The sequence below is a fragment of the Pempheris klunzingeri genome, chromosome 23, assembly GCF_042242105.1.
Source record: "Pempheris klunzingeri isolate RE-2024b chromosome 23, fPemKlu1.hap1, whole genome shotgun sequence".
NCBI lineage: Eukaryota > Metazoa > Chordata > Actinopteri > Acropomatiformes > Pempheridae > Pempheris > Pempheris klunzingeri.
In genome coordinates, this window is record NC_092034.1 from 9,825,409 (window position 1) to 9,852,206 (window position 26,798).

Sequence of the window (26,798 nt, forward strand, 5' to 3'; positions counted from 1 at the left end):
CTCTCTCAGTTTTCTGCCCGTCTTATTGCCGCTCTCATTGTCTTTGTCGACAGTGATAAAGAGAGCAGGTACCATCTGTCCATTCCGCCAATTTATAACGAGTTGCCTTTTTTTTTGTTTGCTGCTCTTCACAGATGTTATGTCAACACTTTTTGGGTGGTGGTGAGGGGGGGAGGGAGGGGGACTCCCGGTTCTAATGGAATTTGTTGTGGCTGTTTGGTCTCTTCTCTCTTACAGTTGAACCAAGGGCCTGTTTTTGGAATAAGAAAAGCATTGCTGTTTTCTGACTTTGAGAGAAGAAAGAAGGGACTCCTCTGGAATTTCCTAAGGAATTTAATCGGACAGCCCCGGTAAGTGGACATTTTGATGTCAAAAAGCTAAATGATTTTGAGCGCATGAGGCTGTTTAATAATGGAAGAACATAAACAAGCGTATCCTTCCTTTTCCCATTCTTCTATTTTAATTACAGTTACCGGGGCTTTGCGTTCTGCCGCCTGGCTACATAGTAAGTAGAATAGACTTTTTTTTCCCTGCATCTTCCAATATTGTGAATTGCAGTTGAGAGCAGCTCGTCCTGTTTTCATGTGTGGAATTAAGTGTTGGCTTTGTGTCCTCTCTAAGTTATGTGTCGTGCCGCGATGTGAGTAGGTGCCCAGGGCGCATATTTTTGCATATCTTGGAGCTGCATGTTGGTAATGTGCCGCACAACGTGCGCCGGACTGCTGCTCGCCGTTACACTCCAGATGGTGGCGAGATATTTACAGGATTTTGATCGTCATCATTTCTAACACATACTGTGCTCAATACACAGAGCCATCTCTGCCCCAAACGATGCTCTGTCCCTCTGTCGGGCGCAGAGGACGCGCGAGCACGCACCGTCTATTGAACTGTGTGGGATATTCTGTGTGTTAGTTGTCGGACGTGTTCAGAAAGTTTGGTTAAATGTTTGGTCCTGCATGCTGGGGCGCTTTGAATGGTCCGTCTTTGAATGTGTGCGTGTGCGAGCCTGCGTGCGTGCGCGCGTGCCCGCTCAAGGGCTTGTGGCTCAGGTGATGTAGACGGTGGGTGGGCTGTGACTCAACCAGTTTACCCATTTTGCTGCTGTTATCTGACAGGCTTTGATGTCAGATTTGACTGGTGATTGACAGTGGATCATGCGCAGTAGTGTGTCAGCAGTGGCCCATGTTTTTTTTTCCTGCCCCCCCTGCCAGCTATATTTGGAAGTTACCAAATTCCATGATTTATACAACCCTTCCCTATGTGTTAAAGAGCATTTTTCAGACTACTACTGACAAGTGATTCATATACAGCCAATTACCCGTGATTTGCAGTCATACTTTGCAACCTCAGAAAAAAAAAAAGTGGAAAGCCTCCAAAAGGCAAGATAATGAACTGAAAAGTTGTGTGTGCTTCAGTATTTTGTAGCAAGCCAAGCCAAGGAGAAGCAATCGCAAATGAGGGCAAGGACAGCTCACACAGCCAGAGAGATGTGTCTTCCCTGGACAGTGCAGAGTGACAGAGGGCTAAGTGAGCATGACCATTGAGGAGAGGCATTACGGTCTGTCAGTCGTGAGCCAGTACAAGAGATGGGCTACTATTGCATTTCAAAGAGAACTAAATGGGAAGCACGCAAGGACAGAGAACTATGACACGAGGCAATTTAACAACTAATAATGCCCTCACATTGCTCAATAATACACTTCAGCTAATTTTTAGTCATGGTTACCATTGTGTTTTGATATTAAGTTGTTCTGTGCTGTGAGGTCAGTGTTGTTGGGACGGGGGCACTGGGAAGCACTGCCTCATTAATGACGCCCTGGGGTTAGACATTTCCTAATGCTGAGCATATTACTATCTATCTATCTATCTATCTATCTGCACTAAGCAATATAGAAACTCTGTGGACATCATCCATTGTGTATCTCTGATACACACCATACTATACTATACTATACAAATACTGCCAGCACAAATGTGACTATAAACACATCTAACAGCATCTTTTCACAGCACTGTTGCTTCCACATCAAACTACAACATAACGAAATGTTGAAATACAGCAGTCCTTCAGGCTAGTTATCCTCGCGTTTAAAGACAGTTTTGAGCACAAAGGTGGATTTGAATCATTTGCTGTCAGGCGGTGAATTTCTTGCAAAGCTTTCAAGGATTAGTCCCAGGTAAGAATGTCTCCTGCGATCCTTTACCCAGCAGCGCTTCCATTTTATAAACTGGCAACATTCGGCAATTTTCCCTCATCTTCCCTTTGAGTGATGCTCCCAAAACTGCTCACCAGGCCCACATCAATCACTGTTGGATGGGATTTGAGCAACGGCCAGAGGTAGTAAGTGAGGAAGACAGGTCTGCTTGCTCACAGTTGCGCAAGCGCCTCCACAGCGACCCCGAGAGCCATATCCAACAGTGCCAGTTAGATAGCCGCATTTCTGCAAATCTTTTTCACCCATTAATTATGCTTTAACATAGTTTGCTCGAGTGCGACTGTGTTGACAACACACCCACTTTTCCTCTGCCTGCTGCTCCTCCCTGGAGAGAAACAGGAGTAAGCTGTAATTATGGCTTATAAACTTCATCCAGGTGACATAATCGGGGCATGGCTGAGATGGCAAATGGCTGTCATAACAGCTGCTAATAAATTTATAGCTGTTTTTTCTCTTTTGCAATGCACCTTTCTAGACTATCTTACTGTATATATTTGTCGGATGAGGCACATTGCATAGCTATGGTCTTTGTACTTTCACACACACACACATATACATATATATAATGATTTATTAGGAAAACAGCAGTCTTTAGTGTTATACGAAACAAAATATTGCTAAATTCTCAGCAAAAACAGATGAAAGAAGTACAAATATGGAAGTGCCATGACTATATTATCCCTGTGTTTTTACTGTGAGGAACACCTTGATTGCGGTCCAAGGCTCGGCAAGGCGAGTTACCGACTCCCAGGGGCCGTTTTATAATGAGGATGCGCTGTCAGATAATTAGATACACCTGACGCAGGCGTTTTCAGGAAATTTTGATTCATCCCAAAATAAAATGTCTGTGTCTGCCAACATGAAAGTAGAAAAAAATATCCCGCTGTCACATTGCTTCTCCTCTCATGGTGGCAATGTTTTATTTATTTATCCCACATCTTAATGCTCTTGGATGAGGCAGGCTTCATTTTGTGCAAGCTGATGCATTAGCTGCCAAACTTCCTCATCTCTCTGTCATCCCAAGCAGCCAAGACTCCCGTGGCTGCATGGGACGGATACCATCTCATCCTGATTCTAAGACAGTGGCGTGGCAACACAAATCGCTCCCTGCTGCGTAGACATGCGCGTCACATAACCGTAGATATGGCAAGTCACGTGTATCTGCAGAATGTGAATAGCACAGGTGTGCACAGGAGTGGCATACTCATCTGAACGCAATGTATGTTTTCCCTTTTTCTTCTTCCTTGTTGATGCTTCAGTACGAAAAGTTTGAAGATTCAGAATTTGATGGATTTACATGCAACTAATCAGCCATTTCATGCACATAGTGTATACGGCGAGCACTGAATGATTAATTGAATTCACTTCAAAACCCAAACATTCACATGCAGACACACGTTTTTACACACAGACACAGCCTTAACTGTAATGCCTGTCTTCTTAGCTGTTGATTAGAAAATGCTGCATGAGATGAAACCCTCTCACCTGTGCTGTTTATTTATTAGGCATATGGCTCCAGTCATAAATCAGACTCTCATTAAGTTATTAAACACCAACTTTTGCCTTCTGCAGGAGACATCAACACTATTAAGCCTGATGTATGTGATACAGTAGGAAGGTGAGCCATCGGAGGCTGCTCATGTTATCCAATTAAGAGAGGTTTCTTTTCTGCTCATCTTTTACTCTGGTCACACTTTATTTGAAAAGCCCAAAGCTAATATTTATAGCGGCATCAAGTGACTTTAAAAGTGATGCAGCTCAAATTGTCTTTTTGCCACCTGATATATTTACTTTCTCTGGGTTAGAGGTGATTCGACAGTAAACTTTGATGAATGCTGATGCTGTAACAAGTCAACAAAAAATGTAAAACAAGACAGGTGAATGTAGTTTGCTTAGTATATATATGGGAATGAATGTTTTAGTTTTGTTTTGTCTATTTTCTCTAGAAAGTCAAGCATCTGCTATTATTGCTGAGAGACTATAACGTTTTCTAAGGCACTCTTCGTCAGAAATGGTGTTGTTAATAACAGGATCCTTTGTTTCTGATGCACTATAAAGCAAGACGACGTAACCATGTAAATGCTAAAATATATACTAATATCAGGACAAGTAGACAAGAGTAATAAAGTTACTGAATGGACTGATACACAGTGATATCTAGCTGAAGTTTGCTAACATTAGCCACCGGAAGACACAGGTCATACTAGAATGAGTGTAATTACTTACTAAAGAAGAATAATCATTGATTGCTTAAGCTTACACACACACATATATATATACACACACACACACACACACACACACACACACACATATATATATATATATATATATATATATATATATATATATTTATTAGGATGAAAATGAAGATAGCAAGAATTGCCAGAATAAGAGGGATCATGATTCGCTTCATGAAGCCCATCTGAGGTACAGCTGGACCTCAGCGGCTCTGTTGCTGTACGGTACATGTCTGGCAGCAAATGTGATGTCAGTTTGATCATATCATTTGATCTGGAGCATATTGGTTGCTTGTGAGCCCAACAAGGTTTCCTGGCCTTCCTTGCATCACCGATGATGCAGTAAAAGAAATTCAGCTATGAGCAAGTGGCACAGTATTTCATGTTTGGCAACTGTGTGGTTTAGATTGCTGTTAGTTTCTAACTCTGCACAGGATTCAAAGCAATGCTCCAGGGCAAATGCAATAATATTTGACCTATACAAATGGAATCATGTAATATTTAAATATGTTACTGCAGTATGATATTTGAATGAATTCTAGAATGTCCACTGTGCAGTAGCCTTGGTGTATTGTACATTAGCAGTGAGATATTGTTGTATTGTATTTTATCAGAGCACTGCTTTTATATGTGCTTGGCTGTCTTTACTGTACCTTGAGCCCATGACAAAGTGACCAAACGTATGACTGCACTCTGTATTATTTCCTGTTAGCGGATTTCTCTCTCACAGCGGGAGGAGTTCTAACCCAAGCTCAATGATGCATGATTTGAATTTCATCTCAGCTGTGAAGGCTGTGGTGAATGTTTCCCCTTATTGCTGGACTTACTGCTGTATTGTTACTGCCTAAAGAAAATATGTGTCCATATTGTGCAGCTGAACATGGGAAAGAAAAAAAAAAAAAAAAAGCATTGTTGCTTTCTCTCTGCTCTAACATGACTGGAACTCACAAAACTGAAGGATACTGACAAAGAGACAAAGACAAGAGGAGAATGTTATGGATGGACTGCCCTGGGTCAGAATCCCTCCCTGAGCTATTGACTATGCACACTGGGCTGGACACAATATCATGCACAGTACAATACAATCCATCGCAACAGCAAAATTAATTCCAGCTTTAAATATTTTATGAAACTAAATTAAAACCTATGTGACACACTCAAACAAATATGAATATTCATTAGCTACGAAGGCTTTGCTGGCATGATATCATCTCCAGCCCCTTGTGTGTTAGCTCGTCTTACTCGTCGTTCTTATTTTAATGCAATAGGTGCTAGGTTAGATAATGACTAAAGTGCAAATTACAACATGATCTTAGATCCTGACCTTTGTGTAAGCCACATGTACTGCACACCACGGTGTGGATGTTTTATCTCCATACATGCTACTGTTGTGGCATTCCTCTGCAATCATCACCTGCAAGATTTCAGAGGGCACTGGTATGTTGAGTATTGGAATTATAGTCTACTGGGAAATGGAAGCAAAGGAGAAAACAGAATGGAACAATGCAGGCAAGCTGGAGCCAGGGCACTCTGCACAGTTCGATGCTGCTGCCTCTAACCGACATGAACAAGAGAAATCAATTAGACCTACTCGGTTGCTATCCAAGGGACTTCCATGATGGGAAAGGATAGAGTGAATCAAACCATTTGGAAAAAAAGAAAGAAAAAGAAAATAGCAGAAGAGGAAAAAGAACTCGAGTGGCAGTTTGTTGTATTCTTTGTCAGACCAGCCTCCTCTGACCTCAACATAACATTCATTCTCTTGACTTTCATTGCAGGCACGCTTATAATTCCAGACACTTTCCCCATCTCTTTTTTTGTAACTGTGATGCAAAGCTTTCTCTCTCACTGTCCTTTCAGGTCAGTCATAAGAAAAAAGAAACGCTGGCAAAATTGTTCCTTACAAAAATATTTTGATGAAGCCTTGGTTTAGTTTTACCTGCAGATGCGGCAATCTCTGTTTTCCCAGCAGCTTTAGATTCACAGTATTGTGTTTATTTTCATACCTTAAAGCTATTCCAGCAGTCACTTGGAGGTCACTTAGAACATCATCTCCTTTCCACGCCATAATGGGCACCGCGGTTTTGTTTTGCTGAGAAGAAAAAAACAAGTTGGACTGTCAGTGACGGTTTTAAAAGTTGTATTTAAACAAAGTTTCTCTCCATACTTTATTTGGTTTTCTAGAAAATCTCTAAGGTCCCTCATGATAAAAAAGAAAGAAAAAAAATCTTCATATCAAATATGAAAAAGTGTAGCTATTGTGGTAGGATCAGTGAGGCTAGTATCCACAGCATATAACTTATTAATAGTATTTTACAACCAGCCAAAGAACTGTCTCACTGTAATTTGAAAATATATGCAGTGGCACAGCAAAAATCCTCCTTCCAAACTCAACTTAATAGACATATAAAATCTATATGTGGATTTCCCAAAGATCAGGAGAAAATTATTGTGCATAACTGGCGGAGATGATCGAAAGAGATAAAGCTATTGATGCTTTATGCATATTTCATTGAAAGGAGCTGAGCTCAGTGCTGTAAATACAGAGGTGGAGAGTGCACAGCGTGGATTTCACAGGACCCAGAGGCCTCATTGTCTTTGATCAGACTGAAAGAGGACACGTTTTGATCAAGCCCCACCTTGGACATTTAAATCAAACCCCTGACAGACTCAGCGGCTGTAAAGCTGGGAGAAAGGGTGTAATCTCTACACATAGGGGAAAGTGGACACCCCTGGAAGTGTGCTAGAGTCTATTATATTGTACATTTTGAAATCTCCCACCTTCTTTCCCTTAATGAAAATCTACCAGTCGGTGATAGGAGAGTTATTCTGCGGAGTGGAAATTCAATTTGACAAAGAAGACCTGTCTCATGGAGTCTTTTAAATGGTTATGATCGTATAAAGTCTGCAGTATAACAGACCTGGAAGGATTAATGAACAGGAGTCCATAACTTTATTTTTGTCGGTGTTGTGCTTTATGAATAAATCCGCTATGGAGGAAACTGATGTGAAGAAGATGTGAAAATAACAAAGAATTTAACATGGAGAAAAAGAGATGATCAGGTGCTGATAAAATAATGGAAATTTTAACAGCACAAGCCGAGGAAGTTGTGTTCCATCTATAATCCTGTGTGTGCAGTTAGCTCAGTCCCCTGACAGAGCACACATGTAAACACAGCACCCCCACCTCCCACTCAGCCCTGCTGTAGGTTTGGCTGTGGGTGCTCGGCAGATCCCTCGGCATCATGAGAGAATAACAATGAGGGTTTTGGGAGGGATCAGTTCCCCAGCACAGAGCCATACTGGGTAGGGTTTATGTAAGACCCTGGCTTCCTGAGCTCTCTGCCAGTTTAAGATGACAAACAAATGGTACCAAGGAGTACCGACTTGCCAAAGGGGGGGATTGCATCTCTTCATGCTACACCCTCTGCTTCATCCTCCCTTCGCACACAAACACCCTCCCTCTCTGCTCACACTGAAGCCTGGCTATGTGTCGTGGCTTGTGATACCGGGTCTCATGTGTATCCATGCATGTTGATGTGTGTTTTCACACCATTTGTTGGCTCTGCAGCACCGTCACCCACTTTGAAGTCCCCTTTCCCTTATCCTCCTCTTCCTCCCTTCATTTTTCCTTCAATATGTTCCAATGAAAGAAGTCTGGGATCTGTCAAAACCGATCCTTTCTTCTGTCTGCCTTGTCAACTTTTTTTTTTTTTAGGTGGGCTGCCACGGATATTTACTCAGCCCTGACACCCCAGTGGTTCTTAAAATATCAAAACAGGTAGAGGCCGACGTGCTGTCTTTTTTGATGAGACAATTTATGTGTAATCATCAGCATTTTCTGTTTTCACACCATGATGCAGTGTCTCTAATGATGTGATTCACATCATAGCTATGCTGCAGCTGGTTGAGGATCTTAATTATCTGTCATTAATTATTAAGGCTTTATAAATAGAGCCAGATCTACTTAACCCATTTTAAATATCCTCATTCATAACCTATTTGTGTAGTTATCCCTGCAAAAATAAAGTGTACAAAATGAGCACTATCATAGCAATCGTGCAGGCAGACATTCCTGCTAAACAGTGTTCAGAGGGTGCAGAGCTCGTTGACTTTAAACCTGGACCACTTACAAGTGCTAGTTTAACTCAGGTTTAGACTCACTGCAACATAATTGCACTCAGCTGCTGATAAGCTGACTACATTTCGCAACATCTGGACTTTATTGGTTGGGGAAAATCAAGAGTGGTAGATACTTTGGTTCAGTACCCAGAAGATCATTTTGGGAACATGCCAGATGACAGAAAAGAAAAAAATCCCCTGAACTGACAAAAAGAAAAGGGCAGTTTCTCAATCAAATCCTTCCCCAGACAACACGAGGAAGACATTTGCAGTGTCCTCGGACATGCAGTTGGACTACTGCATGTCAGAGCAACATCTCTCTGAACTCCTGCAAAGCACAGAAATACACCATAGATAACATTAGGATCCATTGAGTTGGGGAAAATCGATGTAAGGTGAAAATTAAATTTGGCCCAGAGAGCCTTTAGGCAAAGTGCAATTTGAAAACACATCTTTTATTTTCCCCTGGGCGTCTGATCGGAGTGGTCAGGAGATGGACGGTGGACCTAACCATCATGGAAAAAGGCAGAGGTATGCTATGAGGGAAAGGGAAACACCTCATCTCACTCTAATGTGCCTCCCCTTTGATTGTCTAATTCGGTTAGTGCCATGCGTCCGTTATCGGATCATATCAAAGGTCAGAGGCGTCCTGTAGACAAATCAATCTCCCCGTCTGAGGAGGCGCAGAGGAAGCATGGATTGAGGGAGAGCCGATCCATCTAGTTGCCCAGAATGAGGGTGGGTGAGGAGAATGAGGGGTGGGGGCAAGAAAAAATAATGGCATCTGCTGCTCAGAGAGAAGTGGGCGAGGAAGGTGAGATTGAACTGTTGACTTGGGGAATGTGATATGCTCAGAGAGGAAAAGAGTTTACATTATTGCTTGCAAGATAAGAGCAATTCTTTGAGAGGACTTGGCACATTATGGCCTACCTGACTACCAGGCTAGTCACCGATATGTTCCAAGAGGGCTGCTGGAATATAAGACTCAAAATAGTTGAAAACTACTTTTTTTTCTCTATAATTTAAGTTTGACTGTCTCATATCTCCCATCCCCCTCTCCTTCGCCCCCATTCCCCTCCAGCTCTCTGGTGGTCACTACTGCCTGACACTATTAGCTCTGTGCTTTAATAGGTGTGAAGATAATCCAGTGACTGCACATCTCCCCATGCATGGCTTCCCACATTTAATTCAGTTTCGTTCATACATTTAGAGCAGGTTTACAGTGATTCTGTTTTGTACATCGAGCCATCTAACTAGTGCATCGTATACAGGCTTGCTTCCTCTGCACAAGGTCGCGACAATCAATTGAGCAATGAAAAGTTAATAAACCACAATTTTAAGATGAATAATTAAAATCATTTATAAAGCAAAACTGCCCAAATGTTGCAGCTTTTGAAATGTGAGGATTTGCAGCTTTTTTTCATTTGATATATTTTTCTAAAATCAGTATCCTTGGGTTCTGGACCACATGCAGCTTTTTGTAAACACTAAGGTTTCTCTTCACCCATATGCTTGGGGTTGTACATGAGAACAATCAAAATGGGAAAAACACACAGTTCCATAGTAGAGGTTGAATGACGATGCCAAAAGATGCATTTGCTGGAGGGTAAAATATCAAACAACTGAATTTTTGGTTTGTTGTAAGGGGTTAGCATGCTAGGCTATCATGGACTGTGCCTCTCCCTACACCCCTGTGTGACCGGAGAAGGCTGCACAGTCATTAGCCACTGTCGGAGCCAAGTTCTGCTAATAAAGTTTGTTTTAGTTTGTAAAGCATCCCGATTAATCGGTTGACATTTACTGCATAGTGCTACTAGTGGTCACAAAGTGCACAGGGTACCTAATTTGTATTGATATTGATAGTGATATATGCATGAGTTGCATCTTATAGGCTGTATTATAGGCTGTAATAAGCTGTGGCCTATGACATTGCAGTATACATCCATTATCTATACCGCTTATCCGTCAGGGTCACAGGGGAGCTGGAGCCAATCCCAGCTGAACTTCGGCGAGAGGCGGGGAACACCCTGGCCTGGTCGCCAGCCAACCACACGGCCAACACACAGAGACAGACAACCACTCACGCTCACACTCACACCTACGGGCAATTGGAAGCCAGAGTACCCGTAGAAAAAACCCACGCAAGCACGGGGAGAACATGCAAACTCCACACAGAGAGACCCCAGATTCCAACCTCTTGCTGTGAGGCAATAGTGCTAACCACCGCACCACCGTGCAGTATACATGTTTTTACATATTGTTCGTATTGCAGTCTTAAGGTAAATGACAACTGCAAGGTTTAAAACAAGAAATTTGAAGTTTGGGCTCTAGGACAATAATTGACATTTGTCACTTTTCTCTGATATCACTAAATGATTCCGTTACAAACATTGTCAGCATAATTGGTAATGAAAATAATCATTATTTGAAGCCCCAGTGATGTGCTGCCTTTTGGGAGGTCCATTAAAGGTTGTTCATGAAAGACCCTGCTAGAGTGAAACCGCTATTTATCATTCCACTGATTCCTCGTCAGACTGAATTTTTTTTAACTCCAGAGCTCTTAAAATGCCCATTAACAAATAGTCATAATTAAATCAATGATGCGTAAACACAATAGTGGTGGGCAGCAGTCCTGGGCAAAGTTTATAGGTGAGTATAAATCATCCACAGTTTAATGCCAACAAGATGTTTAATTTGCTACCCATGAGTGCGTAATTAGTTCAATTAGTCTCAATCCTGCACAGAGAAGCACATGTAAAATGGACCCAGGTTGGCCTCTGGTCTCCCTCCATTAAAAGGCAACAGTGTATTTCCTCCTGTAAGATTAAAACTCACTGTGTAATAACTCACCAGAGCCTTCCCTCCAGACACCGTTGCAATGGTTCAATGTGAGATAATGTTTGCTCAAGCAACTCTCAATGAGATTCAGCGCTCCGGTGACACCATTACTCTAAGCTCATCGCCTAGTCAGGTTGGGTGGGTCTACCCTGCCTCAGAAAGTCGAAGCACAGAGGCGCCAGAAGAGAGAGCACCTCTCGAGACAGATTACACGTCTGTGGACAAGCGAATAGGCCTGCACTTCACCTCTGCCAGAGACAAGCAGGTTATTATCTTTTAGGGTTTTTTTTTTCACGCTCTTGCCAGTCATGTAATGCATCCAGGACAAGATGCTTGCCTGGCAGCCCGAGCAGGTGGACGACAAGGCAGCTTACACATTTTCGCTAATTGCAGGCAGTCAGTGAAACGTATCTGAAATGAAGATGATGGCACACGCCTGCAGAGGAAGTCAAAGCAGCCTAGGCCCGAGCCAAAGTGTTTTAAATGGATTACACCAGTGTGTCATTGCGATTACACGCTCCTCGCAGGGACCACGACAAGATGAATTGTATTTTATGGCTTTACAGCAGATCTTTTTTCTTTCTTTTCTCCTCTAACTTGAATGTATTTTTCCCTCTACTATGTGGCGTGGTCTGAATATAGGATTGTTTTTGCCTTTGAACTACCTTACAAACAGTTCATCTGCTACTTTTCCTTAAGGGGACATTTTCTGTTTATCTCGGAGTGGAGTGGCTGGCTGAGAAACCATGTATATGTATACATTTTCATGCTTTGCAAATGATATTTCAGATTTACTTTGGCTTGTTTTGTATGGGTGAAACACTAAAACTCGCCCTCATTTTGCACTGTGCAACAGAGCATTTCAAAACACTTTATTGTGAACCTTAAAGTGTCTGGAAAGTGATACATATATATATATATGTACAGCAGTGTTTTCTCTATACCTGTATATACTGTAGGTCCAATCATTCACACTATGTTTAATAATAATGTCGTATCCTTCCCTGGCTTGTCAGTGTAATGTATGACTGCAGCCATGTCATTTACATCGCTGGCCACGTAGAGCACAGCCACAATTCCAACACTTTTTTTTTTTACTGATGTACACTGTGTACCGTGCGTCATAAACCTCATTGATAAAACATGATTTAATAACAGTGCTTCAGGAGAGTCCTCCAATCCCAACTTCATCTCTACAGATCAGTAGATATGGCAAGGTGCGTGTGTGAGCAGGCAGAGAGGATTATGAAAGCTTCAGAGTGAAAGTGAGAGAGGATGTGTGTGTGTGTGTGTGTGTGTGTGTGTGTGTGAGTGAGAGTGAGGTTATGTCTGGCAGGAGTCCATTACGTAGGGAAAGGGGGTCAAACACTCAAGAACTATGAAATAACCCCGAAGAACACAAGTAAACCTCCTTGGAAACAAGCAACTTTGAATCGCACCAACTTTCTGCTTCATCTAGTCCTGTGATGTACACTCTTAGTGAGACTTGTTGAGGCACACTGTTTTTAGTCAGTGTGATGTGGGGGTGTATTACATCTGGTACCGTACTGGTGGAAATAACCCCTTGAACAGGCCCAAGCAGAAACTGTGAGACTCGTATGTCTGTGTGAAGCTACTGGAGACTTGTAACGGAGGTGTTAAGTTGCACGCTGCTAAGTAGTCTACATATGGTGTCAAAATTAAGATTTATGTCTCTCTTCTGTCTTTTACCCCTAATTTCTTTCCTCTTATCAACATTGCTGTAATTTATTGAGAATCTGTCATTTGCTACAATCACCAGCATCTGAGTTTGGCAGTTAATAGCAGTCAAGCTGTTTTCTACAGTACTGTGGACACATGACATGAGAAACAGAGTATATATGACATTGACATTGTTCCATTCATTCAAGGTGCCTCGACTAGCATGTTGGAAAAGCTAACAGGAAACTTCCGATTTGTTGCCATGGTAATGCTAATATAAGGGGGTTACTTTTCAAAGTCAAAAACAGCCGCACAGTATCATTACCCATGATTTTTCCATCTTTGAGTTTAACCCAAAATCCACACTTTTAAAATTTTGAATTCAAACAGATGGTCACTCATTGGTTTTTGATCTATTCCCCATGCTCAAACATTGTTGAATAAAAAGTGGCAACCCTCCTATGAATGTGGCCCATGCACATACAAAGTAGTGGCACGCCTTCATGCTGTGATAATACCTTGCCACAATGTAATTGAGTAAATCCATGTTAAGGCAACAACTGGCTAATCCTTTAAGTGACTGATGTTGGGTAAGTTACAGTCTTCCACTTGCCCGTCCGCAGGTGTATTCTACCCTGAGCTCTCGGCACTGAAACAATCCCTCAGTCTCTCCTCCTCAAGTGCCTACAGGACTTAATGCTCTTACTGGATTTTATATCATAGAACACACTTATTCCTCAAGCTAACCATAGAACAAGCCTCTATGAAATTTGATCAGTCTTAACAATGACCATTGTGCACTTCTATTGAGTACCATACAAATTAGCCTCTGTGCTGGTGGCCAGTAGGACAATGTATTCTGCTGGCTTTATCACATCTTGCTCTGGCCTACTATTAATCTTGTGGACTGTATGGGAAGAATTAATGCACTGAGGGATTTGTAAGGCTATGGATATGGATTACTTTGTCCAACAGTATATTTGAATTGGTTTCTGAATGTAATTCCTGTGGACTGAGATTAAATTCAGCTGATAAGAGTCTGCCGTAACAAACCACATTATTATTGCCCTTGTCAGTCTGTTGTGCGGGGCAAAATGAAGCCGTGCTCCTATAATCCTGTTCATCTACAAGAGGTCTGCATCTCTGATTGAATTTCATAAGTACAGTTGGTGGTGATTGCCTGCAAAGTGATTGCCATTTTGCTCTGTCCTCTGCAGACTTCTGGCTCTCACCTTCTAGCTCTTATGACTCTCAATTTCCCTCGTAATTCTACTGTTTTGTGAATGAACAGTTCATAGATTTATGAACTATTCACCACTGTTTAACTATAAACTGCCCACACTGAAAGTATAGCAGGCCAAGAAGAATGTGACATCCAGAGGAACTTCTTCCTCAACCAATCAAACTCTAGACTCTAGAGTAGAGTGATGTCTAGACTGTGGCTGATCTCTGTCCTCCCGCTCAGTTTTTCTACTACATGACATCAGATAACCCTATCATAGCGCAATTTTTCTAAATACTCCTTGCACTGTAAAATCATCACTACAATCTTTTATCTAATTCTGACCTAAAGTGATTTTTTTTTTTCCACTCGTAATTGAAAATTATGTTCTTAAATGACTCGTTAAGTGTTGCACATTTTCCCCCCACACACTGAAAGCATTTCCTCCCGCCTTTTTGACAGTCACATTAAGAGAAGTTATTGTGTCGTGTGCATTCCAAGCATCTGCACTCAGCGGAGGCAATTCCATAACAGTCGCAGGCTGGAGAATCTGCACCCCTGGCTGCACCTAGCATATAACACTCGCACCCCCGCAGTAATTTGGATGTATTTTCTGGATTATCTCTGTTTACCTCTTTCACCCATGGTGGCACAGCGAGGACAACTGCTTGTAGCTTCGCGTTGTTTCTGGCAGGCCCGTGTGCGCTACCAGCTATGATGATTTTCAAGCCAGGAAAGATGAGAAAATAAATTAGCATTCGGCTCCAGGCTGTGCCACAATCACGGTGGAGCATCTCCAAAGAGGAAGACAAGCATCCACATTTAAACTTGCATATTAATTACGTTTAGTAATGATTCACCAGCCACTCTTCCCCTTCCCTCTAGAGCCACCTCTGCTCCCTCAGATTCACCCCATTTGCTCAAACACATGAGAAATGGGTGGTGTCATGGCATCAGAGAAAAAAAATGATCCAACATTCAACATTAAGACGTTAATCTCGCTATTCATCTCAATCAGCCAATGAATTTTTTATAAAGTGTCCTCTGGGCTTCATAAACATTGAGAGAGAGAGGAATACTGAGTGAGTGACAGAGACAGGCATACAGTGGGGGGGCCCTTACAAGATGTTTTCTTGCATCAAGCATGTATGGACACCTGCCGTGGCTGAGCTTACAGGGAGGTGGCAGCACTCGCTCTGTAGCAGCTGTAAACAAGACTGCGTCAGTCAGTGTTTTTCAGCGTTTAGAGCTGACCCCGCCATCCATTTGGCCCTGCTTTATGATTACCATAAATGCCTGGATTGCCTACATAAAAATGTGGAGTGGAGACGAGGGCCTCCGCTTCCATTAGTGGCCGCTTTTTACTGGAAGGGCCAAGTGTGTCCCCTGGGTAAGGCCAAAACTCTCACTGTCCTCTACAGTCTGTCAAATAGACTCTGTAATCAAGGACTGGGCTAAGTGGATGGCTACACTGATGGTGATGTTCATAAAATGATTATTCATGGAGAATTCACTGAGTGTGTGTTACAGAGGTAATGGGGGCAGGAATGTTTCCGCACAAAGAGATTATCTTTAAAAAAAAAAAAAAAAATCACAGCTCAATCAGTGAACACCATTTGAATTTTGTTACATTCTTGAACATCCTCTAGCTAATTTTGATCTGCAGAATGCTCTTATTGAATTGATTTCTAGAGCTGAGTGGTGCTTTAATTGATTGCGTTCATGCAAAAAAAGGCAAAGGAAAACCTGCAGAGATGTTGTTTATTATATATAGCTGTCCACAAGCATTTACTAATACCCAAAAATTGCATGAACAATTAAAACCGATATGTGAGCATTTAGCTGATTTTTTGATTAATGGGAACTAATGTAGGCAATAACATGAAGGCATGAAGCTGTCAGCTAAAGGCACATTGTCCATTGTAATCCATGCCTCATAGATTTTTCAGGTCATTTAATCATTTGGGAGTATGAGTCCAACTCAGTTTTAATATCAGCAATTGTGCAGAAATGTCCAGGCGGTGCATAGGGTTGTAAGGTCTCGCTGAGGCAGTACATATAATAAAATTGCCTCGTTTTATTCAGGGATTTGAATTTCAATTTGATCTCATCCTGTTTGTTTAGAGAAAGCAACTTTTCTAGAGATAAATCTCAGCAAGGAAGAAATATATGGAAATCCAAAAAATAATTCAAAGGTTGCACTGCATACAAATTTGCAACCAACTAAAAATACATTCAAACAACCCAACTGTTGTGATTAGCATCGACTGTGCAGAAAAGCGCATTTGCCTTTTTTTTAAGTGGAGAGATTAAAGAGTGAAAGCAACTCCCATAGGAACTCAGGGAAAAGCAGCAGAATAATATATGCAGGGGGGGGGAGAAAAAATCTATTATGAGCAGATGACAAGAGATCAATGTTGCCTCATATTCCCAGTGACAGTCTGAAACTAATATACTCATTAGTGTTAATGCCACCGTGATATAAATTGAACAGGCTTTATTTTTAATAGTCCTGCTACTGTCTGTATTGGATAAAGACTGGTGTTCTCTGAGCCGAGTCTGTCATGTGTGCTTGGGCATCAGTGGATAACACTGGGGTGAAACTGGATAGCTATTGTGAAAATTGTAGAAGGAATTGTGTTACATTGTACTTCCTTAAAAATACCTTTTTTTTGCCGCGCTGTGTCCTCGCTTTGAAGTTCTGTCGGCGGATGGTAGTGTGTAGGGAGAGGTTTTTTTTAACAAGCAAGAAGAACATCTCATTTGGTGTGCTCTCAAGTTTACCTTCACCATACTGTGTGTAAACACAGATTTAGAAGTTGGACTTGATAAAATTGCCAACTCTGATAATTAATTAATCCTTTTCTTTATTTTTTACAATTCAGCTCATTAAGCTGTTTTTTTTTTCTCTTATGGACAAAATGTTACGCTCTGCTTTGTTTTTTTTGTATGAGAGAATGAGTCTCTTAAATAAAGTATGTTATGAAGTATGGGTTTTAATTCTGAATAAACACTCTCCTTAGAAAAGTCCAGCTACTTTAACTATTACGCTAATTAACAAGCTTAAAATACCTGTTTATTAGGAGAGCTCAGTGGCTAATATGTAACATACAGTTTGATTACATGCTCTTGCATCTGACACCAATATCCCTTGACTTTTGTTTGATATCATTGTATGCCTGCTTAGAGGTTGAATTGAATGATTGGTCATTGTTATATCGCCAGTCTTGAAACACATGATGTGGTCACAGAGAGAAGTGTTGGGAGGAAAAAATACTGCTGGGAGGAGAAACAGCTAAGCTTCTGGAAGCTGCTGCTGGCTAACAGCAACAACACAGCCAGGAGCTGGGATTATACAAATTTAAAAAACTTTTTATGCCTCATACTAACACTGACTTCTAATGAGTGAATGCAATTTCCTGCATATTTGAGACATGTATTCGTAATATAACGGTCAGTAGATTGCATCATTAGCGAATAACTGTCAGAAGTGTGGCCAGAGCTGCACCTCACTAGCTGTGATTTACTGTTCAGTTCATTGGCAAAGTTTCTAATGAGGTCCCTTCATTTATATATTTGCCAAGCTTAGCTTGAAGTTTTGTGACAATCTATTAATTTAAAGATAATTAGGCTTATAATTAGAAATGAGGCTTAGATAAGAGGTGCATGCAAAGGTTTTAGCAACAATCTGAATAATCAAGCAGTTCAGTTTGAGAAACTTCCGTAACAGAGCGAGTGTGAGCGACCGCTCAGACCTGTAACCCTGCAGCTCTGTGTTTTGCCGACCCAAGACAAATAGTCTATAGTCACACCTTTCGACAGAGAAAAAGCATGTCACTGGATTCCACTGCTGCTTCAGTTACACAGGGCCTTCTTACAGATCGATATGAGACTGCCAATGACAATGTCTGTGTTAATGCCTCAGCCCGCTGCTGTGTTCTTCCTCACAAAGCCATTTTGCCATAATGGCAAACCCTCCCTCTGATTACATACACATTCTTTGTTTCCTCTCTGTCCATTCTCTGCAATAAGCTCATAACAAGGGCTAAAACTCCTTCATATCCTCATTTCACTTAGTGCCAATGAATTGATGAAATATTCATTCGGTTATGCAAAAAATGTCAAGTCGGAGTTTTAAGTGTGATGAGTGCTAATACTGAAATGAGGGGCTCTGTAATTGTATGCTTCCTGCTGCATCATAATCATGTGCTTGTGTCTGACTAATAGCAGTTGTGTCCAAGTCAGCGACGTAGTACCTGGGCTTGCGCAGATATGCGTGAAGAGAGGGTGGAGGGAGGGAGGGAAATTAAGAACAAAAGAAAGATGGAAGACGCATGAGGAGAGACGGAAAAGGGAACAAAGAAGAGACAAGAAAGAGGAAGGAATATATTTCTGTGGGTATGAATTATTCAGATGTCTCCAAGAAGCAACCAAATTATGGGTGCTGTTGGGTTCTTGTATCTTCAATTCTGACTTTTTTTTTTGCCCGAGTTTTCACTTGAATTGCAATATGACTTAATCTTTCATGACCCTGAAACAAGAGTCTGTAGAGATGGAAGGCAGGCAAGTTGTCACTGTGAAAACTGTTAATGAACATACAATTTTGAAGAATGGGAGTTGTCATGAACTGTAACATTAATTCTAAACCCTTGAAAATGATAATGTAATAATAACCCTCTTAGCTTTTGGATCTGTGATAGCACTTGAAAACTGACTTTAATGTTGTTAGTGTAGTTCACTGATTGACTGGTGGGGTCTTTTCACTCCACTCTTTTGATCAGCAGCAGGTCGAGAAGGTGCAACACAGCCTGACCATCCCACTGTGACTGCTGTGTGACAAATGTACACACACACACACACTCACACACACACACACGCGCCTGTTTTGTCTCCATTCTACACTGACATCTGATTTTTTTCTTGATACAAACAAATCAAATTGTTTCATATATTATTATTCACATGCAGTTCTGTGCTACAGTTCATAAATTTTATCAATATCAAAAACAGTAGGGAAGAAGGTAAAGAAAAATCACTCTGCCACAAAGCCTTCGGCTCTCCACATCCAGCAGGCTTTGTGTTCGCCACCTCAGCTGTGAGCCTGTGTTTGTCGAACTGAGCTGTGCCAGCAGAGAGGAACTGTGTGTGAGAGGAAGCATTTTGTGCATGTTTGTGTGCCTCCATATGTGTTTGCACATTCTCACTGAAATTACATTTTATTTGGAATTGAAGTTGTGGAAATAAAGAACTTCAAAATTCATTCAAACTGACTTTAAAGGGCCATTAAACGCTCTGTATTGTTAAGATAAACAAATACAAACCAAATAATGATGGCAGGGCATGGGTAGAGTTTGACGCATGTTTTTGAGCTGCATAATATATTGTGAGAATGACGTATACATTCTCAGCAGGTGGATCTTTCGTGAGCTTTAATAATGGCCAATCACTTCAGCTCCTGTCATCGCCTTTAAAAGCTGCAGACAGTTTCCTAATGGGCCGAGAGGAGAGTCCAGGCCAGCTTCTCTTTAGAAAAAAAGAGATCTTGTCACAAGGCACACATTTGTGTGGCGTTAACTTTATCAATTAGTGCATCCACTATCCGAGAATTTATTGGCATCTGTTTTGATGACGAACGTTCAAGTCATTTTTCCAAGAAAAAAAATGGAAAACAGTCTCAGGATCCAGCTTCTAAATTGTGAAGATTTGCGACCTGATGTGATAGCTTACTGCATATCTTTGGGTTTTGGACTGTTTGTTGGACAAAACAAGCAATGTCACCATGGACTTGAGGAAATATAGCTTGACATTTTTCTCTATTTTATGACATCTCACACTGATGTAACTGGTAACGCAACTAACAGTGGGAAAAGGGGAGTAGAGATTCACCCGTAAGTCTTCTTTTGCAGTGGGGTACCGGAGAGAGCAAGCGTTACAGTGCGGACACTACCATGAGCTGGGAGTTCTCGGTGTGTCGTCCCTGCTGGTGTGTTACTTGGTGAGCACACTGTTAGCACAGAGAGGGAGGGCAGCGTTGGTCCAGGAGCAGTAGTGGCAGCTTTTAAATGACAATGTTACGACGGCAGGAGCTCAGTGGTCGATGACTGTCAGACATCGGCTAAATCCAAATATGCTCACAAGGGCCAATGATGAATTTATGATTTAGGCTGCATTTAGGCTACAATTATACAGTAACCTTTAGAACAATCAGTCGCCTACATTTGGGCAAAAATGTTTCATTCAGTTTTATTTTGGTACATTTACATATTTAAACTAATGCTGCTTCTGCAAATTAGTACTGCAGACAATTCCTCTCAGATTGTTATTTTTGAAAATTGCACCTGCATTTGCACTTCCCTCCAATTTTGCACCTGCAAGATAAATCCCATACCATAAATGTCGCCATCATTTTAGCTGGACCTAGCCTGCAAATATGTTTGTGGCTCCTGCCTGCTTATACGCATAATGGTATACAGGTGTTCAGCACGTGAATACTGTATGGACTTCATTAACAGTGCAAAGGGCTAACGACTGGAGAGCTTCTATTGCTGAGGTAGAAAGAGCAGTGCTAGAAACAGCTGATTCCTCTCTTCCTCATTTGGCAAAGCAAAGAAACTGGGCCAGTGGTTGTATAAAGAGAAGTGGGGAGCGAGAGGACTCAGTGAGATAGAGAGAGAGATCATAGAGTGAAATACACACACACACACACACACACACACACACACACACACTCACACTCCTTCAAAACAGAATTTTAATACTCATTATACAAAGCCGAGTTAATTTTACAGACGGACTGTGCATACCTGTACTTCAACATTAATGGTGATGTTATGGTGAGAGTTTTAGAGACTGCTAAAGATTAAAGACGTTCTTTGTAACTCTGCTGATTTTGTATACCACCTGCTGGCAATTTCTCTGCAAGTTCATTTTTTCGGGAAATTCTCATTAAATTTATGAATGCTTGAAGGAAGTCAGATTTTCTATTCTCTCCATCTGTATTTTTGCCCATATGGGATGAAGTGCTAAATAAGTTCTTTTCTCTCATCGCTATCATTTCTCCTGACGTCACTCCGCTCTGCTTTTTCTTTGCTCGGAGAGAGTTTGCTGAGAAAGCAACACATGCATACATCAGCTATCTAATCTATCTCTGCTGAATTCGTCAACACAGCGACTCACAGTACCCCTGTGCCAACTGTGGAGGTGGGCATATTTTCACCTGCTACTTAATCTCTCCTTTTTTTTTCTATCCTCCGTACTGACGCCATAGAATGAGAGCAGAGTTAAGAGTCAAGGGTGGAAGGATGGTGTTATAAAGGTCAATGCCACACCATTAGCTATGGTGAATAGGAGGGGCTGTTACAAAAAAGAAATAGATAAATAAAAATAGGCCCAGGTAGTTAGCAGGGTAATGAGACAGCTGCGCCCATCAGCAATCGATGAGCTCCAGAGACAGTAATCACTACAGCTTCCTTAACAGTGTTTTAATTGGATGTCAGTCATTTACACTGCTGCTGCAACAACCCTTCTAGACTGGCTCTATGTGCTGGTGCTTGTATGAGATATACTAAATGTTTTAGGCGTGTTTGTGAATAATTACCTAATGTGTCCTTTGTGTTTGCGTATAGAAGCATGTGCACTCAGGTGTGGATCAGTGTGAGTGTGGCAGCACTCACAGTCATTAGCATTGATTTTTCCAGGAGGGGCCTCTCTCCCTAGTCTCCGTCTCTCTCAACACGCCTCCCCCACGCCCTCCTCCCATTGCTCTCCTGCGTGCAAATAGCTATAATTTTGCTCACATGGTCTTGGCCACTATGGGCCCGGCCCTCCTGCAGTGTAAAAGATGGCAGTCATCGATCGGGGCATCTGGACGCCTGCTCCGCACCCCCCCCCCCCCCCACACACACACACACACACACACACACTGAAGGATCTCCCTGTCGATGGGAATCTCAGGTAAGTTACGAGCATGTCTGCACGGCTTCCAATTAACTAAGAGACTCAATGCCAACCAGCGCCTCCCATCCCCCCCCCAACGTATTTGTCAGCTGTTAGCACAGAACTGCACCGCCACACTTAGCTTCCACAGGCCTTTTACAACCATCAGGAACACATAAACGTTTTGTCAAGAACTGAAGCTATAAGAGGAGAGGTGGGCGAGTTTTTGTATGTATGTCACAAGTGAGGTATTTTCAGTGACGAGTGACTACTCAGTGACACGCTCTAGTTTCCATTTCTCAAAAAAAAACACCTCTTTCACCTTGGATGGTGATTATCATTCACAACCACCATGATGGTATAATCATAAAAAAATAATTGTCTGGCCTATTTCTATTCAACACCCTATCATAAATGCACAGCCTACTGCTTTAGACGTGATTGCTCAGGAGTAATCGGACTCATAACCAGTCCCACCTAGACAGGGTACCATTTCCGGCAAAGTCACTGGGTGGAAGAAATAATACTAAATGTGATTGTCCCTGCTGAGCTCAGATCCCAGTTGCTGTCTCTGTGCTGCATGACAAAGTCATTATTTGAAGTCTGCGTTTATTAAATAGTGAGTGACATGAGAGACGCTGTATTGGATCAAGTTCATTATGTTAGACAGCATCTCTGTGCCAGACAGCGTTCTCTGTCTCTACCCAACATGCACACATGCTTTAAACACACTGTTGCATTTGCGCTCATTAACCTTAACCCCACGTTCGTCAGGTAGCCAAACACAACCCTTGACTGGCTGCCTAACATCAACTAGTTAAATGATATCAGTATCTTCTCTGGAGAATATATGTATATATGCATATTATGGCTATTAAAACAAAAAAAATGCAGGAGTAAGTAAACCGGAATTAATCAGACAAAGACAACAAACAGCCGAGCAAGAAAATGAGGAAAAAATAAATAAAAAGCTTCACAGCTGTGTGCCTGCAAAACTGAAACTCTGGCTGCTCAAGCTGCAATTAATATTCCATGACCATGGCTCAACTGCCACCGATTATTTCAAGTGCCATTGTTTTTTTTCCCACCACTGAAGAGGCTTAATCATCTTAATGTTTCAGGGAGAAGTAGTAAGAAGCTTGACATTTAGATCTTTTTATTATTATTTCTTTCAATGAATAAAGGACAGAGATGTTTGCAAGCCTGAGCACATTAGGACCTGATTACTCCAATTTTCTTCCATCTTCAGACCCAGTCCTGTGTCTTATCCGCCCTCCCCTCCCTCAATAAACACTGAGAATCTGTCATTTTGCCAGGCAGCTGTTTTTTTGGCAGGTTTTTTTTTTTGCCTCCTCCTCCTTTCTCTCCCCCTCCCTTTTCCTCCTCTCTCTCAGGCACTAAGCCCACTGGGCGCAGTGGGGAAGATCTAGCAATCCGCGTAATGTGAGCATAATAACACCAACAAAACATCTCATTCCACGTCTAATTCAGTGTAGCGGTTGGGCCGCCGTGTGTGGGATAGAAGACAATCCTCTCTGCCTCCTCTCACCACTACAGCCTGTGACTGGATATTCTCAATAGGTTTTTATGGCAAGGAAATAGGCTGAATGCATGCAACTGTGCCTTTCAGTTCAAACAAGACAAACCCCACAGTGATTTTTAATTTTCAACAGCATTCTTATAGTAGTGTTTGAGTTTGTGTGACCCATCTCGCAGAAATGACGCCGTGAATATAAAATCTACCTGATTTCAGAAGCATTTTACCTTATTGCATTATGAGAAAAGCCGGTGGCATTGTAATCAAAGGCTTTTATGCTTTCTCTTTCTGGATTCTAGCCCATGGGGTCCCGGTTTCATCAGTTATATTACAACTCTCATTACTTCAGAAAAAAACATAGTGGCCCACATTTTAAGTCACTGCTGTCTTTATGAGCTTCTTTTGCCCTGAGCATTGATATCATCAGGTTTTTTTTTTTTTATTGCATCTCTATTGTCCATTTCCTTTGTAGTCATAGTATTTAAATCAAGGATTTTGATCTGGCCTGACAGCATTTGGCTTACCACAAAACTCTGCATTCATCAGGAGTCAATTTTTTGAGCATTTGTGTGCATCAAGAAAGAAGAAATTTGCCTCCTTGAGCTAAAAGTTTGTACCGTTAAATTGCTTAATTTGCTCCCAGAATATAACAATTAATACTTATAAATATTCAAAAAATTGATTTTAAAAATGTAAAACGTGCGGTCAGTTAGGGAGTGGAAGGCTTGAAGCACAGGCAGATGATGAAGCTATTAAAATAACCTGAAAGAAGATATTACTACTTTGAGGGAATTAATAATGAATGTGTGCAATTTATGAACTTGAATGATCGAAGTACTTATCAATCTGCACAAATGATCTCACGCTCGCCTTCAAGGTTCTTTAGCTTTGACACAAAAAGGCTAAAAGATATTTGTGCACAATGGTGAAAAAACAAGGAAAATCACATTCACTATGCAGCAGGACCATGATCTGTATTAATGATAGAGTGGAAACAAGGATTTAAGACACTTCCTGTCTGTTCTTCCACCTCTTGCCCCTTCTGCTTGTCAATCATTCTCACTCATCAGTAAAAACTTTGTTAGCACTGTCACCTGAAGAGCTTACACTTCCAAGGCCCTAATTAAATCTCAAACCCAAATGCTAATTATCCTACAAAAGTGTAACCTTCCCTCACCTCCCAGTGTGCCACAGTTAAATGCCGTAAAACACACACAGACACACACACAACAGTCCTTCTCCTCCTGTCCCAGGTTGTCATGGTAGCTCAGCTATAAGGTGTCTGGAGGAGGTGTGTACCCGGGGTGCTCTCTGTCTTTGCAGTCAACCGAAAACAAAGCCACTTAACATTATCAACACGGGTGACAATCAGATGAAAAGATCAGCCACTTAGGGAGGTGCCCAGGGGAGGTTTTGGGATGTAATGCAGTATGACTGTGCTACACATTTTGCTTTCATAGAGCTCTCAGCCATCATGACTGTCTTTGTGATAATTTCTGATACTTTCGGCCTCAGCATAGGAATATCAAGCAATAGCAGCTAAGATTTTTAGATCTACAAACCCAGGACCAGCCAGAAACATTCTGTTAATCTACCATAGTTCAATAATAATGAATTCGACGTAGTGGCTCTACTCAATGAAGCCTCCCCACTTCAACCAGAAAGCAATTTCATTTTGGGAAGTTTAGCACATGTTGCCTAATTTTTCACAGCCGTTTCTTTGTTTGCTTGTTATTAAGGCCATAACCAAACAGACTCAGAAATGAATCAGTTACTCCAGTGAAATAGTGTAGTTTCCCACCATTGATCAAAAATAATTCTAGCCGATAGCTGATGCATAGTGTGTTGCATAGTTATGTTGGTGTTCACCACTTTTCCCCACGCATTTATTCAACTTTACACTTGACAAATCCTAGTTCTGCCTGTCTGAATTATCTTAATACTGATGCACATTCCTTTTTATTTCTACTCAGTATTTTAAGCAGGGACAGGTTTTGTACTCCAAAGACAGCTTAATTGGCCAAATAAAAACATTTTTGCATTTTCAGCTCGCATCACAGCTGTGGCCACTGGGCAGTAAATAGCAGTTAGCAGCAGAAATAGCAGATAGTGGCAGCAATAGCAATTAGATTTATGGTCTATCTTTATATAGATCACTGGTTTGTGAATGGGTGTGGAGCTGGCGATGAGGAAGAAATACTAGATAGAATATCTTTATTGTCATTGTACAAGTACAACAACAGTGAGTTTGAGGCCTCCTTATCTGATGCAATAAGACTACAGCCAACAGCTGGTTGGCTTAGCGCAAAGACTAAAAATAGGGCTAGCGTGGCTCGGTCTGAAGGTCAGCAAATCATCCTACCAGCACGAATTCAACAAATTAAATATAAGAAGTTAATCAGGGAGCTTTAGAGGTACTGGTAGGCATAATGCATTTCACCTTTGGACACAACCAGGTTTGCAGTTTCTTCTGGTTTCCACTCTATGCTAACCAGGTGCTGGCTGCAGTCTTGTATTGAATGCACAGATGTGAGAGAAGCACCGTATTTCCCAAAATACTTTGTTTACTCTCAACAAAAACTTCTCTGTTAACAGTAATGGTACTTGCTCAACTAATTGTGGCACTTTGGATTATTAATAGTCAAAGCCATGCATAGTTAATTGGGCCATGCACATAGGTCTCTACTATATACATGCATGTATGCATATCAGCATCCCTGATTCTTAATTTATGGCACAATTAACAGCTACACTTCCTTGTTGTGGCACGGGGCACCTGGCGGGAGGAGAGTCCTCAAGAGAGAGGCTCAAAGGGCCCCCTCAGTTGCTGCATACTAATTCACGTTCACATTTTCACTCCATCCTCCCACTCTTAACATTCCTTCTTTTGTTAGTCACAGTTATGCCATACTCAGCCATTATTTTTGTCTCTCTCACTGTACCCTACTTTTCTTTCTTTCTTTTAGGCTTTCACTTTTGATTCTGTCAGATTGTCCTTTAAACATTTT

At 41.5% G+C, this 26,798-nt stretch overlaps 1 long non-coding RNA gene across 1 annotated transcript in view; it reads left to right on the top strand.

Moving 5' to 3' along the window:
• Positions 1 to 475: 475 nt before the first annotated feature.
• LOC139222493 (uncharacterized) overlaps positions 476 to 26,798 on the top strand; it is a 133,492-nt gene continuing 107,169 nt past the window's right edge. Inside the window, exon 1 of the long non-coding RNA XR_011585921.1 lies at positions 476 to 505. This is a non-coding gene — a long non-coding RNA (uncharacterized lncRNA). The remainder of the gene's footprint in view (positions 506 to 26,798) is intronic.